The sequence below is a fragment of the Ursus americanus genome, chromosome 12, assembly GCF_024610735.1.
Source record: "Ursus americanus isolate L20-20 chromosome 12, mUrsAme1.1.p, whole genome shotgun sequence".
In the NCBI taxonomy this organism is placed as follows: Eukaryota; Metazoa; Chordata; class Mammalia; order Carnivora; family Ursidae; genus Ursus; species Ursus americanus.
The window spans coordinates 48,726,287-48,743,920 of record NC_142138.1 but is presented as its reverse complement, the minus strand read 5'-3'; the positions used below and the strand labels follow the sequence as shown (position 1 = coordinate 48,743,920).

At 37.8% G+C, this 17,634-nt stretch overlaps 1 long non-coding RNA gene across 1 annotated transcript in view; it reads right to left on the bottom strand.

The window, feature by feature from the left end:
- Window positions 1–4,418: 4,418 nt before the first annotated feature.
- The window catches only part of LOC123795181 (uncharacterized), a 166,537-nt gene continuing 153,321 nt past the window's right edge, over window positions 4,419–17,634 (bottom strand). The window contains exon 6 of the long non-coding RNA XR_015726358.1: window positions 4,419–7,655. This is a non-coding gene — a long non-coding RNA (uncharacterized LOC123795181). The remainder of the gene's footprint in view (window positions 7,656–17,634) is intronic.

Here is a 17,634-nt window from a genome sequence, read left to right as displayed (position 1 = left end):
GAAATCCTCCAAGAAAGCCCTGAGTCTTGCCACTGTAGTTTATTTAAGTCTTTTGTGAGCATTTCAGGTAGTTCTGAGATAACAGAAGGCATTTTATGTTTCTAACTACTTCAGCACAATGTGGAAATAATACTTCTAACATTTGAGTAGGTAAAATTTTTATTGATTGCTTATTTGGCATTAGAATTGATGCTACTTTGCATAATGATATCCTATTGTTCAATGAGATATGTATTTAAATAATAGCTACATAACATTGCAGGATTTTTTATAACTCAGTGTGAGTAACCGTATCATGACTTAAAAAATATAAAAGAATCTTCCCACAAACCTTCTGAAATCATTCCCATAAACTGTCTCCACTTTCTAATACTGTGGAAAAGTTGATGTAATTTAATTTCTATTCTGTCAACAACAAATTTATTTCATCTTGGCAAGGTTCCTTGTTTGGAAAAGTTGATTGTAGAAAAGGAGGATGGGATGGCAGGAACATGGAGGTTTAAATAATGTTTCATTTTATAATCCAGAAAAACAGTGTAATTGTCTCCATCATACCAGCAGTAAGAAGAATCCGAATGAGTTTGATATGAATGCACATCATTGAGTCTACAAAGAGCACACTGACATCAAGTAGTAAATTGTCCCAGATTACTTCTTTATTATTGAGAAATCAAAATTCCAGTTCTGTTACATTCATTTTTTAATTATCCTTGATCTTGTGCAAAAAAAGATAAGAGAAGATGAAGAAACTGTATTAAGTCCATCAAGGTACTTCCTGTGTGATAAAAAAGTAGATGGTTTGTTCCATTCAGCAAAATTCTCTAAAGAAAAACTGAAACCACCTCTTTAAATCTCATTTTTTGTAAATTTACTAGATGTCTCTAAACAAATAGTTCATAATGCAAACGACTTAAAGTTAAAAAGTTGACTCTACTTAAATATTGGAAGAGGATAAAGAACATGACTACCATGAATTTCCTGAGGACTTGGCCAAATTCTGCCTGCACTTTCAGCCTAACCTGCAGGGGGCAATAGCTTGACACGAATGACAACAAAGGCTGCTGAGCTATTAGTCTTGGATTTCTGACTATGACCCTGGAATGTTGTGTAGGTTGGAAAGAGTGCTTAATTAATGTATATTGAAACAAAAGATCAGGTAAATTGTTTGATTTGTCTTCAAGCTATATTTTTAAACTAATCTAATTCATAACTGCTGTTTTTTTTTCTTAAAGAGATTATCAAAGTTTCACTACCCAAATTCAGCTATTTCAAGAATTATCCTAAACACTAATTGTTTACTATGAAATACATAATTTATGTTCTCAAAAAAGAGTGCAAAATCAAAATGAACACAGTTTTCAATGTTCAGATAGGTGACAAAATTAGAGGAAATGTGGACTACTTAGGTATATATAATGAAAGAACGTCACATATCTAAATAATAAAGTCTCTATACTCTTTTTAATCTTAAAATTACAACAGAGTGGGGGACATCACACTATTGTTTGCAATATATTTTCTTTCTACATGTAAAACATTAATTTTGAAAACTGGTTTATATTTAAATATCATGATGTACAATTAATAAGTGATCTCTTTTATTACCATAATTTTCATTACAGATAGAATTGAATTTATTTGGCTATTGATAATCTACAATCTCCCTCCCCTGTCCCATATCTCCACTCCTTCCCCAATCTCTATACCTCCCCCATCAGCTGATCAGGAGACTGGAAACAGACCAAAAAGGGGTTTGGCTGGAGAGAATGATTGTAGAATTGAAAAAGAAAACTCTCTCCATCTCCTCACTGCAATCACACTTAACATTCATTATGTCAATTTTCAATAATGCAAAATGCCTTGCCCAAGAGGCATCCTGATTTCAAGAAGTCAAAAGGGTACCTGGCATTAAACAACCTCGAGTCAATCCTGGTGGGATTAACTGGGCTGAGTTTCTATAAACTGCACATGCTATGGATCTACTTTGATCACAGTAAGGAAAAAAATGATAATAGATTTTTTTTTAAGAATTGCTGCACAGGAATGTTCCGTTTCTTTTATATAGCAGAGTTTAATCTTGATAAAAACCTTTTAAACCATCCTTTTCCCTCCACTATGGTAAAGATATGGTATCTATTTTTGCCTTTCTTTAAGGAAAGAAGATGGGAATTGCTTATACCGAGAAAGAAAATTTTATTCTCCAACACCCCCCCTCCCATTTCACTAAACCGTTTTAGTCGACATATGTTTGTTATCAGAGAGAGGTGCTGTGAACACACAGCCATTTTCTTAGCAGCTTTTTGACTGTATGTTACCATAGTCCCACAAGGCATTGGTCCTTTCCCATTGGGAAGTCATGAATAAGAGACTATGAAGCTTGCACGTCAGATCTTCCTCAATTAATCCACCATTAGCATGTTTGGGATCCACTACTGGATGGTTAACAGCAGCTTTTGTAACTGTATGCCGACCATACCCAATTATGCTCTGCTAAAAATGAACTCTTTGCAGACCAACCCTCTCGGGCTGTCAGTGTTTTCCGTTTTCCTATTTTAACGTTTGTGTATAGTGGCAGGCGACAGATGGTGTAGATCAGATCGATTTGATTGCATTAGATGATTTTTTTTTTTCCTTTCCCCACTCCTTTCTGGAAGCTCGCATCAGCTGAAGGCTATCGCCTGGGACTCCTTGGAAGCGTGAGCAAGCCGCCACCACGCGAAGGCACTGGGGCACAGCCAGCGCGAGGCACTGAGGTCCCTTCCCAGGGCTTGTTAACACTGTAACCCGGCACTCCGAGGGAAGCAGCTCCCACTGCCCAGAGCCTACCTCACCGCTCATCAGATGACTCTGGCTTCTACACACGGTTGGAGTCCCGCTTGAAACCTGGATTTAGAGGGTAAGCACTTCAATCGAGATGGATTTGTGACAGTTACTTTGCTATACCGCAAGACAAATCTCAGCAAACGTAAAGGATGTAGGATGTGTGAAAGAGGGAGACTATGTTTACATCGATAAATGTGTTTCTTTTTGTCTGAGAAGGAGAGTATTATTCAGTAAGGATGTGTATAGTGTTTTTCCATTGATTGTAAGAGTCGACTACCATCCTCCTCCCGATTTTTTCCCTCTCCTTGGTGTTTCCCCCTTTCTACTTGAGAGGGAAGGAGAGAGGAAGAGGGAGGGTGGCAAGGGGGAGGGGGGAGAGAGAGAAGCATTTCTGCTTTAGCTTAATTGGCTTATTTCCTCAAACCGATTGCTTTGTCGCGTTTCTTTATGTTATTTGGTTGCAAATTACGAAGCGTTTAACTGGGATCGGTGTTGGAGTGTGGGGGACAGGGTGGGAAAGTAGTGGGGACTGGCAGTCAGTCGCGGTGGCCTTGGGAGATCAAAAGGTGCTGAAAACCCCTGCCCGCAAAACACACCTCTAGTTATTGGGGAGCTAGAGAAATGTAGATTCTAATAAACATGGCTTGCAGGAGTCGATGAACAAAGGTACTTAATGCGGACCTAAGCCTCCGTTGCTACTGCTCCGCTAGCGGTATCTAAATATTCAAAAGCAAAGTGTAAGTTGATCAACAAACGCCCTGATGGTATTGGGCTTTTTCCCTTTTCTGTTTTTGTGTGGAGGGTGGAGAAGGGAGGAGGGTGGATGGGTGGGGGAAATCCGACAGCTTAAGGAGGTTTGAATTGAATATGCACCCAGCGGCAGTGGTCTCGTAGGAAATGGTGTTCTCGTAAGTCAGGCTGCCCCGCTGAAGCACGAGAGAGCTTTGGTTAGAGCTCAGAGCGTCAGTTCTGCTGCGAGTGCTGCCGGCAGTCGGCCCGGGCTGAGCTGTCCACTCGTCCAGGTGCTGAAGCTGGTGGAACATTTGGGTAGGTAGAGAAAGGGCTGGCACTGGTTACTTGGATAAAAAGAAAACGTATCAACTACGTTGTTCTAGTTTCTTAAAGCGTTTGAGTCTGTGGGTCAGCGTGTGCATGTAATTTATTTCAATTGTAAGGAAGCAAAACTAAAGGAGATTACTCAGGAAGCATTGAAAATCTGTGTGGGTATTTATGCTGTGATTCTGATATGCCATGTATTGCTGTGTATGTATGTATTATGTATATGTGTGTGTTTGTGTGTGTGTGAGTGTGGTGTATATATAGCTTAATAATCCTTTTTAATTCAAAAGGAACACTCCATTTACTAAATCAAAATCTATCTGGATAATGTGTTTCTTGTTTTCCTCTTAATGTTAGTTGAGATTTAAATGGAAGAGTTCAGGAGCAAATGTACACTTTGCTCATAGACTATTGCATTACTTTCCCTAAGGGCTTTTGTTTCTAGGAGTTCAAGCTGAAGGGAACCTGTCAGCTCTCTCTCTCCCCCCGCCCCGTGTGTATGTGTGTGTGTGTGTGTGTGTGTGTGTGTGTGTGTGTGTGTATGTGTGTGTATGTTTGGTTGTAGCACCCCCAGAGAAAAGCTCCACTTTATAGCTATGCTAGGTAATGGCAGAAAATAGTGCTTATTTATTTGTTTAATTGGCATCTGTCTTTTTGTGAAAGGTGTACTTAAGAGTCATCTAAAATACTGTAAAATAGGCTATTAACTGGGCAATGCTGCTTTTCTTTTGAGTTATTTTAGGCATCAGGTATTATATATTAAACAACTGTTCATAAGACCTAGAATTCATGTTGATTTTTCTATTTGTAACGTGTCAGGAAAATGATGAGTTGGTGTGTCTGGAGAAGTAATATATTTAAAGAAAAAAAATTATAAGAGCAAGTACGAACTAAGTACCTTAAATTGCATCCAGGTCAGTTAGATATGAGTTGTGGTAGTGGGAGAGATTCTGTTATATAATTACTCCTTGATGAAGAGCTATTTGGACTTACATAATTTAAGGAATCATAATGTCTATTGCCATGTTTCCATATCCCCTCCCTATTCCACTCACATGGATGTACTCCCATGTATTTGAGAGTAAAGGGAAAAGCAAATAGAGAACTTTCTAATGGAGCTACAACATGTCTTGGGTAGTGACGTTGCACTTGTCCATTTCATTTAGTGAACAATAAACCCTTATTATCAGAATATTCATTGCAGGGTCTTAAGACAAAGCTTTTCCAGTAAGAGCCATATTGATCATCAAAGAATCTCTCTCTGAAAGCCAAAATTACAGTCACTTTACAAATGAGTTTTTATTTTGTTTTTTTCCTTAAAATAATTTTTATGAAGACAGAGCTTCAAAGGCTTTTCTGTAGAGGTGTTCACAACAACTGCACAGCAATGAATTTATATTGTATATTAAAAAGGTGGGCTATGGAATTACACATTGTGGTACTACGAAATGATGCCTAAATCATATAAACTCTACCAGCTTGTCAACTCAGTGAGTTCTGATACTATGGGAAATGAGTTTAATTATTTTGTGCTTTGAAGCTTTTTTTTTCTTTAAAAAATCATTATGTTGTATAGCTGTAAGGCCTTCAAAGGAGAGATGCCTATTTTTGTAGATCTATAAGTATTTGATTTCAAGTAGTAAATTGAATGAGTGTTTATTTTCTGTGATCTTGGGCTTGAGAAAATGCATTTCCAAAACACACTGCTGAAAATTTCACCCATGCATGACCCTATCTTTATTTGAGCCTCACTTCTTAAAGCCGTCTAGGCAAATACATTTGTAATATTTGTGTGCTTAACTATGCATGTCTCTTACAGGGCTCTCTCGCTGCCATGACACTCAATCAAAGCACCTAGAGTGGGCTGGCCGAGACCAGAGCGGGTATCAAGCAGAACAAGTACAGAGGAAGGCACCGAGAGAGCACCAGGTAAACTAAAGGTTACTTGTCACGCCCACCCTGTGCCCAAAGAGCCTTCCCACATCCTCCTTCCTCACTGGGAAGACAGCACTCTTCTCCTTCTGTGTTAAGTGCTTGGTTTTGTGATTTGTTTTTCAGAACTGGAAATAAAGCAGCCATTTGGATTTGGGCAGGAAGCAGCAGAGCACAGCTTTGGATCCTTCTTTAGGGAAATCGAGTTATGGATTTATGGTCCCGGTCAAGCTCAGCCCAGCCCCAGCCAGGGGCGGGCTCAGCAGCAAGAGTTCTGGTGGCGGCGGCGGCAGTAGCAGCGGCAGCAGTAGCAGCGGCAGCAGCAGCTTGGTCCTCTGACTCTCTTCGGTGACGGGTATTCTTGGGTGGATAATACGGATTACGTTGTTATTGCTTAAGAATACGCGTAGTCGAGGAGAGTACCAGCGGCAGGCGGGCAGCGGCCGCCCCTCTCAGCCCACCAGCTGGCCTCTAAACGCCTGTGGTTGCCAAGGTAGCACTTTTTTGATCTTTTCCTTTCCTCGTTGTTTTCGCTCTGGGTCGCGTGTTCGTTGATTAGAAGGCACATCCCACCAGAAGGGCTCTGCGCGCCCTGCCTCTGGTGACTGGGGCTGTAGAATGGGTCTGCGCCGGGGCGCGGGGGTCGAGGAGGAGGGGAGGGGCGGGGAAAGGATGGGGGTCTGCTCAGCGGAGCCTGCGCGGAGTTTCGGCGTCCCCGGCCTGCTGTCTCCTCTCCTCGCTGGGGTGTGGCTTGGGGGAGAGACGGGGACTGAGCGAGTCTCTAAAGTTGAGAATGACTGAAAGGCCTTGAGCAGTTTGGCAGCGTCGCGAGTGAGGAGCAGGAGCTCGGCAGAGGGTCGCTAGGGGCTGCCTCCGCAGAAAGGGCGTGTCCGTGGGCGAAGGTGCCCCCGCAAGCTGCGGAAGCTCGTGACTTCGCGAATCCCTGCCCGGGGCGGTGCCGGAGCCCCACCCCCAGGCGGTGGCACTGCGCAGCTAGACGTGGCGGCCCGCGCTGGGAAGGGGGCGGGAGGACAGGGGCCTGGGTCCCCGCGGAACTTCCAGATTGGAAGTGTGTGGCGGGTCTCCTCAGGGACCCATACTTTCTTTTCGGATTCTCCGCGAAGGGGTGGAGAAACAGAATGGAAACCGGATTGGTTGCGGTGTGGCACAGAACTGGAACCTTCCTGAAAGTGGTTGGGGCAGGCAGTGACTGTTCAGTCGTCCAGTTTCTTTAGGACACCTCTTCAGCGCTGTCTTCCCTGGCTCTGCTTTTAGGATGAGTCTTAAACACCAACAAACCCAAGGCATGTTCCCCCTCTCAGGTCTGCTGCGGAGGGACGAGAGGAAGAGCGAGCCTTTACCTTTTTCTACTTGCAGTTTTGTTTGTTTCAAATATTAATGGACGATAAAAGCATACGGATTTGTCCCCTCCTAGTGAAGAGCAAGCAACCACCCACCGATCCCCTCCAGCACACCCAGGCAGTCCTGGGGCAACCGGATGTAGCAGGAGTGGAGATGACCAAGATGGAGCTGGGAGAGATGATCCACCGTAAAGGAGGAGGAAGGTCAAGGATGCTGGAGCTCTCAGCCCTTGCCGGCGGCGGACCACGCAGCTCTGCAACTCTCCTTTTCCTCTTGCATGGCGGCAGGGCCCGCCCGATAGTGGCGCTTCAAAGGTGGGAGGAGAAAATGCTGGGGACAAGAATGCACAGACGACCAGAAGGTTCCACTAGGGTCAGCAAGAACCTGCTGGAACTCTAAAACTAGGTTTCCTCCCTGCGTGGTGCCGGTGCCGTTGGTTGTGCACCGGCTGCGAAGACTGAATTCCTGAGAAGTCGAAGCTGCGGGAGAAAACAAACACACACACACAAACAACAAAATGGGAAGCCTGCGATGCTCTCCCTCGCGGCGTTCCCAAATCAGCTCTAAGCTGAGCTACGCCCCCAGACACCTTTTCGCTTTGGAGGACGCCTTTCCCGGGCGCGAAGTGCTTGTACCCGCACTGAGTTCTTACCCACAGAGGCAGCTCTGAGCCCTGGAGAGCGAGGTGCCTCGAAGGAGGCTGGAGCACTGTCATGCTTTCCCATGTAGAGCTTTGCGTTTCTTCCAGTACTTTGGATTCCTAGTGAGGGGTACACTACATCCCTCTTCTCCTGTCCCTATTTCCACTACACCGGGTCTGATCCCACAATTACTCTCAGTGTATCTACACGCACAGTTTTTGCGCTCAGGTAGGCTTGTTTGCAAGGAAAATGAGTGGGGACCTTCCGAGAAGCTCCCAGGGCGAGTCCCTTTTAAGAATGAGTTGAAGTAGGAAAGAAAGCCCAAACGCTACCTCTGTACTCGACATTCTCTCACTAGCCAGAGAGTATGTAACTACTGTTCTTTCCTTCATTGTTACATGAATTATTCTTTTTCTCCTGGGGTCCACCAGTTGGTGATTAAGGGATTGTTATGTGTTTGACAAAATTCAATATGTCTGCTGGTGGCATTCTTCTATTGGGAAAGTAGGAAAGTAGATAGAGCTACATAATCTAGTAACTAGGTGATCTTTGGAAAGTTGGCCTCATACTGCTGGTTGACTAAATAAGTATATAAAATTTGAAAGGCAGAAAGGGAGCTGGGGGCCTAGTGACAGAGTTTGCCAGAAATGAAAGGTAATACTCTGGCATTCGTTGAGAGAATTAAGGAAGAACTTTTTAAAATAAGCTATTGCATTCAGTTCGTGGCCACTGGTACTTTAGTTTATGATTACAGTTGCTTCATAAATGAATAATAAATTGTTAGAGTGGAATAATTGTAAATGCTAGTGATGAAATCTAAAGGAAACCTGTATTCATCTCATGGTCAACAAAAAGAATTTGATTTTCTTGGTTCAAGTGGTTTTAATACTTATCTCATTGCTTTCTTTCCTTTGCAGAATTATTTTCTTATAAAAGTTTCCATTAGGTGTCAGTCTGAGCTGGTTCCTATTTAAATTTGAAAAGAAAAAAAAAAACAGTTGTTTGTGTGTGTGTGTGTGTGTGTGTGTGTGTGTGTATTTTAACTAGATTGGACCTTTTTAGATAAGGGGGTGGGGAGAACCCAAAACTTTATTCAAATGAAATTGCTGCAGTTGTTTTATTATAGGCAACTTGTTTTCGTCAGAAAATAGAATTTTAAATTCTATCACTAGTAGCCCATTATCATTTTTTGCCCTATCAGTATTCATAGATAAGATTAAAGAAGTGTGAAATGATTGTGTTTTTCACGTTAGATCCAAGTGATTTTAAGGAATTAAAATAGTTGTATTGTTTTTCAGTTAATGTCCAAATACTAGTAAGCTATGCATCCTTTTTCTACAATTTGGTTTGCTTTATGAAAGTGATAGGATGTCTACCTGAGAAAAACATATGGACACAGCTTAGACTATTCTTGGACAGTAATACTTAGGGCACGGTGTGGTGGGGGTGTAGAAAACTTATGAAAATTCCCTTTTTTACTACTATTTTTACTTTAGTTAAGTCTACCTAAGTACTCAAATTTTATGAACACAACTTATGGCTTATAGATGGAAGATTTTAGGTTTCCCATTGAGATTTATATAATGCCTATGAACAGTCACGTTTATACTGTGATAGTCATTAGTAGGTGTAAGAAACATCATCTTGGTTGATGGTTTACTACTGAGTCTCAGGTAAGGAGTTTGATGGAAACTGCGTTTTACCAAGAATTTACTGATTTTATTCTTTGTGTCTGTGAATTGTGTTCTGATGTTTTTGCTTGAATAGAACTGCAAGGAGTGGTGGTATTCATGATTAGAGATCCACTGAGGATCATGACAGCCTCTATGTAAATACAAAAACTATATATATTAGATGATTCTGACCAAGTACATTTTCAAATAGACAATCACATCTTGGAGCCAGGATTTCTCCCCAAGTCCACTGCTTGCTTTAGGATGATGTGGTTCTTGTTGTCACAGCAGTGCCAATCTAGAACCAGAATAGAACTGTCTATGAATGTCCAGTAAAGGACAGCAATGATGAAATAGCATTTTGATGGACAGAAAATTCCATAAACCATATAATCATTTTTTTCTTCTTATATTACACATCAGTACTGGTAAATTTTCAAATATAAAAATAGACTTGTGTGTGCGTAGGTGAAGGTGCTGAATATATTGAGGAATATTTTGTGTTTTTATGTAGGACATGCGAGAAGGTCTAAGAATATAGAAGACAGAATAAGACAATCACAATTTTTCACCAACTTTTCAATAGTGTATACAGTTTTAGCTATCATTATACCATAGAAATGATAGAATGATGATCTTATAATGTTAGAGAGTTGTGTGATCTGCATATTTGACCAACTGTTTGAAAGTAAACTTATTTTGGTAATAAACATTTTTAATAAAAAAATTAATGACAGACTACTTCAAAACTTTTATTACTGTATTTAGCTATTACATTTAATTATCGGTAGTTATATATCTATAAACATAAGTGCTAAATGGGTTTTAAACAAAAAGTTTTGTAGTATAGTTTCTAAAAAAAATTTTGAGATTTTTCCCTTGACATCTGTATTTTAAATGTACTTTAAATGACAGATCTTAAATTTCAACCTACAAAATATTCTGTGTGACTGTATAAGCTTTTTAACTGAGAAAACATTGCAACTCATCCAAAAAGCTATCAGCTAAAAAACATATTGTGAATTCTAAGTTTCCTGAAACATGTTTAGTACCTGGTGATTAGATGATTTTGTTGAGTGCAGCTTAACAACAGAACATTGTATCTCTAATAATTTGTATTGTCCAGATTACAAATACGGGACTACCTAAATCTTTTGAGTTCTGAGTTCTATTATATTCTAGTTAATAATGAGAGCTAAGTAATACAATCTGATCTTCAAAATCAACAAAAAGTATTTTACTAGCTTTATAAGTGCAAAGACAGCAATTTTCATTTGCTGTGTTTGTGGACATTCCCTTTGAGGTTCAGTGATATGCCACGCTATCTGCAAATTTACATACATGCCACATAAGCTAGAATGAAAAGTTAAAACAAAACAAAACAACTAAGGATAAAGTATAAATTTTAAAACATTCAAATAATGATTTTAAAAAAGGCCTACTATATTTATTTTATTAGCTTCAAATCAATACCAAATCTCAATTAAATTTCAAACTGTAAAACACATATATTGCTGTAATCTATTTACTAATACTATGTTCTTGCTTAAAATACAGTTTTTATCATAATACACTTTTTTGTTGACAAATTATAATACAATAGTGGCATAATTGCAGAATTTGAAAACAGTGTTTATTTTAAAACTTGAATAAAATATATGCTCTTAAAAGACACTGTTTCTAAAAAAATATTTTTGTAACAATGATATAATTTAAGTGCTAAATTGATACTCTTGCAATTTTGGTTTTTTTTTAAAGTTTATGTCTAATACATAAAATTAATTGTCAGATCTATTTTTATCTTTGTGAACAAAATGTGGCCAATTTCATAGATTGGTTCCAACAAGTCCCAAAATAAACTAAAGTTACCTATTTAAGATCGTTTCTGTATATCTACCAAACATTCCATTCATTTTTGGACTTTAAGAATGAATGAATGAATGAATGTCATAACTGGTATTCTATCAGAAGCATGCATTTTTCCTTTTTAACAGCAACATGTTAGGATAAAACGTGTAAGCATTCTGGATTGTTTTATGAATAACCACAGGAGAATTAAATTTGAGGATGGTTACTTTATGAGTCCAGTTTCATGCACAATTCATTTTCATAACTTTTCTTTTAAACAGTCTTTGGAAGTGTTTACAAAGACAAAGCAAATCAGAGAATTGAGGCAGTTATATGGAAAAACCTCAAATCTCATTTTTTTCCTCAATTATAGGATACTTAAGGTAGAAAGAACTTTGGAATAAAAGCTAGAAAATCTGAGTTTGAGTACAGGTTCAGTTGTGAACTATGACAACGGACTAACCACAGAGCTTGCCTGGCCCTCAGTGTCTCATCCACAACAAGGAGGATTAGATTTATATTCTCTCAAAGCCCTTCCACCTCCTATGAACTCCATTTCAAAGGAAGCCTTTTTGGGGGTGGGGAGGGGCTGAATTCTTCTCTTCATTTTACATATAGATGATGTGCAAATCAATACCACAACTAAGAAAGCAGCTTTAAAAAAGATAAATCTTTCAAATGCTTTCACCAAAGTATTTTATCTTGATATCAAACAGGAAATTGGTCTTCAAGATTTTTACTTAAAATTTTAAAATATGAAATACATGGAATATTTTGTCGCTTCTTCGCCATTCAGTTTTTATTTGAAGTTTTAGTAGACAAGAAAGGCCCCAAAGAATGACTTACAGATTCATCCTAGTGTGTTATTGTGGGAATGCTTATATGTCTCTATATGTGTAATATATCTGAGGCTCCCCAAACCATGGATCCACCTCGGAAACTTTGCACCCTAAAAAGACCAAATCACAAATAACTTTTTTCAAAGTCAAAGTATATAATTGCAGTGGATGAAGAATAAACAGTGGGCCTTTTAAAATGTTTATGCTATGTGCAAATGTTTATGGTATTAAATTTAATTACAATTTTTAGAGGAGTGGAGAAATTACTATTTTTTTTTCATTCTTTTGAAAAAGGAAGGAGGACTGGTATCTGTCTAGTATATTTAATTCTGAAATAGCATAGCAGTGGTATAACATTTTAAAATACCTGATCCAGTGTCTGGCACAGGATAAGTGTTCAAAAATATTTATTAATTTAGTAAAAGCAATTATTTCCTTTCAGGACATGTTTATACAGAATTTTATATTTTTCCCCATTGTTAATGTCCTTTTAAAAGTAGCTATTACATAAAATGGCTGTTGAAGTGCATATATTTAACTTTAATTTAATGATAATATAAACTGTAGTTCTCAAATTTATGTACGATAGTGCAATTATTCTTTGTTCATGTAGAAAATTCATTTTCTCTGATTTTCAGATATAACCCCTAAGTAGTTGAAGAATCTATGAGAATATTTTTTTAAGGTGGTATTCTTTTTGGAACTATAAGTAACTGTTTAGTCTGGAATTATTTCATTCCATGTGAATTTTGATGTAAACTTGTTACTTTATGTTATTTAATATTACATGTATAAATACTTGTAAGAATTCACAGAATTTAAAACACATTATCAACTGAAACTCACTTTATCCAATATAATAAATACAATGATAGATATATTTTCAATGATAAGGATTGTACTATATTTTTTTCAATAGTTATTAGCAAAGGAAATTTAAGTTACAAGCAAAATTAAATTATAGTTTTATTTGAAAGGTGTGACTCTCCTGGGTGTTCCAAGTATAGTAAGTACAAGTTGACCTTTTAACCACAAAATAATATGCCCATTCTCTAAAAATTAAAATAACATGGTTTGTCAGTTATAGCTTTATTCAGATAATTTACATAATGTTTCATCCACAGTTTAATGATGGATATGACACATTATGTACATTTAAGACTTTGAGAATAGGTTCCGTACAAATTCTGTAAAGTTTTCAAAAGCATTTGATTTGAAATAGATTTCTGGTCGTAGGAATGTGAAGTTTGGAAACCATTTACTTATATTTTTATTAAGGTATCTCATATTCTTTTCTGTTGCTTGATGTGGTTGTCCAAAACAACTTTGGGAGTGTTTAGTACTAGCTATTAGGACAGAGTCAAAAAAGGAGGATTCTTTACCCGGAAGAAAACAGGTTTTTGTTAGTTTTGGCTGCTCTATTAAAAATTGGGGTTGATGCTAAATTTTTGAGACAGTTTCACATTTAGATCTGACAATTTGTGCAGATAACAATTGAATTTGACAAGAAACAAGGGACAATGATAGCAAGTAACAATATTAAGGATGTGGACAGTGGAGAGGATTGTGCAGTTTTGGTGTTGTGTTAAAGAAACAATAATGAAATTATTGGTGGCTATTTTATTGGCAGATCTAGTAGCTTGTGATGGGAAGTTGACAATTATTGACTTTATATAGTGTATCTATATAGTAGGAATTCTTTCATAGTATTCAAAAGTTCTTGCTTTTTTTTTTTAAAGATTTTATTTATTTATTTGACAGAGAGAGACAGCCAGCGAGAGAGGGAACACAAGCAGGGGGAGTGGGAGAGGAAGAAGCAGGCGCCTAGCAGAGGAGTCTGATGTGGGGCTTGATCCCAGAACGCTGAGATCACGCCCTGAGCCGAAGGCAGATGCTTAACAACTGCACCACCCAGGTGCCCCCAAAGTTCTTGCTTTTATTTAGATCAAAAGTCATGTTCCGGTATAGAGCTGTGAATCAATCAGAATAGAAATAGTGTCTGTGTAAAATAGGCCTAATTTATGGGTAGAAAAATGAGAAAGGCATGGAATCTAGATGTTTCACGTCAAAGAAAAGATCATCAGTCTTGAAAAGACAAACTTATGGAAAATTAAGCCTAAGGGACACATGGCTTAAAAAAGAGAGACTTTTGATCCATTTTTCTATGGAAAATATATGTGTTATATTTGAAACCATGCTTTAGAAATAAAGTAACCTTGGGGAATTTATTTAAGACTGTATTAGCACTATTTCTCAAAATAAAATACAGAGTTCAGTTTTTTCTACTCACTGCAATTAATTTAGATTTTAGGGATGAGGGCTATTTGTTAATTAACTGTGTTAAAGATATAGAGGAGATTGACATGTTTGTTCTTCTGTGGCTTGGGCTGTGTATCCAAAGACACAGCATTTGTACTTGATCATTTGTTTTCTTTTGATAGAATTATTTTCCAGTCTATTATTCACATAGAATACAAAATTTCTGGAGTCTTCAATAATCCCATAGTAAATTCAGATGATATTTAGTTGTTATGATAATTTTCTATCTCAGATCCAGTTATTTGGTGTATGGTCCTACATCCATGTTTTATACATGATATTTTCACAATACAGAGAATCTAAGTAACTTCCCCATGGATACCCAAATAATATTTGGAACCCATTTTCTAAGCCCTCTTTGGAGGTTTTCTTTCTAATACATCACACTAAAACTTCAATATTGAGGGTTTTTTTTGCAACTCTACCCTTCCTGGTACCTGGCAATAATTCTCATATTGTTCTTACTAGTCAGTGATTCATCTGATTTAACCTTTTTCAAGCTTAAATATTATATATACAGATGTGAACATGTCAATAGATTCCAAAGGTCTATGTTGTACTTATTCTTATGCTTTATTTTTCAAAATCTAAGAAGATTTTATAGGCCAAATTAATATTAATGTAGAAACAAACAGAAATTATAATTAAAGGAATAGCTTGATCTTTTACCCAAGTTGCAAATATTTTAGTAAAACAAAGAAAAAATTAATCTCAATTAAATCAACTCAATTTAATAAGCTTCCAAATGAAAAGTATTGGCTGTGAGATTGGAATGACAAATATTTGTCATGTAGTATTTTCAGTGGGAAATTAAAAATAAGGTTAGCAAGTGCTGACCCAATGATGTTCTCACATCAAAGAACATAAATAAAATCACATTTTAATATAAAAATTAAAATTGTATCTACTCCCTTTTATTCCATTTCTAAATATTCAAAGCTGTCTTGTTGAGTAAAGAAAGACAGATTGACTTTTGGCTCAGAGCAAAATCAAAACAAAATTCTCAATTTCACTAAACCTTGTCCACTGCTGTTGTGCTATTTGCGTGGTGGCTCTCCACTGATACATCTGGGTTACCTACCGTGTTAACCATTTAGGAGGCCGAGAGAGTGATTTTTTGCAGTGGTCACCCAACTTATCAATCAAAGAAACGTACTTCTTACACTTGAAGGAAAACTGCTCCCAAATCAGAATCTATCACAGCATAAGAGTTCACTTGAAAAAATGGTATAAGTAACTACCATAGTTTTAAAATTCACCAAGATAGAAAGATATATTTTTGTCCCCATCAAGAGGTTTTCCTTTTTTATTAACTATAAACTATAACCGTAAGTAGTTATACCCACTATGTTTCTCCATTTTTAATAACAAAATGTAAGGTAGATAGAAATAAGAGGCGGGGGGGGGGAGAGAAAGAGAGGGGGAGTCAGAGGGATCTTCTAATCTACTTTGGTGCTGAATCGAAGGTAATATATATTGTGGCAAAATTGACTCTGAGAAGCAATACTTAAAATCATCAACATTTTGTCCAAGGAAAGATGTTTTATGGATTCCTATAATTTGGTCAAGAACAGAAGGCTTTACAATTTGTAAAGGATAGATTTTAATCCTCAAACCAGCTAATTAAGCTTTTTCTGTACAACATACAGTTTTAAGTTAACAGTAATTAATATAGCCAGCTTGGAACCTCAGGAAGCTAAAGCCAGCAAGTGCTTTTTGGTTCACTCGAGAGGATGCGGTTTGATTGCTGGCGCCAGTAAACAGGTTGGGAATTGTCAACATTGTAATTAGCAGCAAGTTTCTGGATTCTCAGTCTGCCAGACTAGTGGGCTGATGCTTGGAGCAGTTGCCCCAGGGGGGAGAGGGAAAAACAAAGGAAGGGAATTTGAGCAACCTTGCAATGCTTTGCCAGCATATGCCACTGGACCAGTGTTTTTCTTGGCAAAGGTCTATTTTAAGACATCTAGCAGTGGTTTCCACAAAATATGAAACTCACCATAGCAACCAAAATGGCAAGCGTCTCAAAGAACCTTTCCTTGATTGGATATCAGATCAAACTGTGTTCAGAGCGATATAGCCTTATGGGCAGTATATGCTGTACTCTGCACAATGTGGTTATTAACAGCTTGATTAAAAGGGTTAAAATCTGATTTGGCAGCGATCCTGAAATACTGGGCCGCAAAGCTATCAAAGAATAAGGTTATGCAAACCTTATTAACCCTTTGTATAGTACAAATAGAAAGGAAATGTCAACCTTAGTACCACCAAGAATCCAAACTTTAGTACTTAAGTGATCATTTCAATGTGGTTTCCTTAATTCAAAGTTATGGGATCTTTGTGGTGAAAGTTTGTCATAGATTTTGCAGTGCTTCTAAGGATTAATAAAGTTTATGAGAAATTTATAACCCAACTGAACAAAAATTAGGCTAGCTTTTGGAATCTACTTGATAAAAGTTCGTGTCTGTGTGTGTGTGTGTGTGTGTGTGTGTGTGTGTGTGTGTAAAATTTCACTGATCTTACAGAATATGACCTGAAATAAATTACATATATACCCTCAGTAGTTACAGGATAAGTACTAAATCCACCTACCTTGTGGCAAAAGCATAAGAACAAACACTTTTACTTTTTCTTTAAAGCAGCTCTGCAATAAATTAATTTTACCTTCCACTTGAAAAAGGTCAAGGTTGCTGAGCATTGCTAAAATACACATATTAATTTCTCCCAAATAAAAAAGCCTGGAATCCTATCAGGGATATTCTTCCTGTCACTTTCTACATTTGCCAAAATATAAGGAGGAGGCTTCAAAGAGATAAACAGGATGCAGAAGCAAACAAAATAGCTTTCTTTACTGTAAAAAAAAAAAAAAGTATTCTTAAATGGATCAACCTGCTATATTAAGCAATTGCCATATGTGGCCATTTCTGCCGGTGGATTATCAAAAGTACCCAAGAAATGGCTGTGTAGATTTGGCACCCAGGTGTCTGGTGTTGCATTTAGCGGACTCTTTTGTGGGGAGAAGGATTACTCATATTTGCTGGAGAGAGTGCAGTTCTCTAATCCTCCTCCACAGCAGAATCCTTGTTGGAGTGAACCAGCAACACGATTCTTATCCACTCTCCTCTAGACTCTGAGGAATTC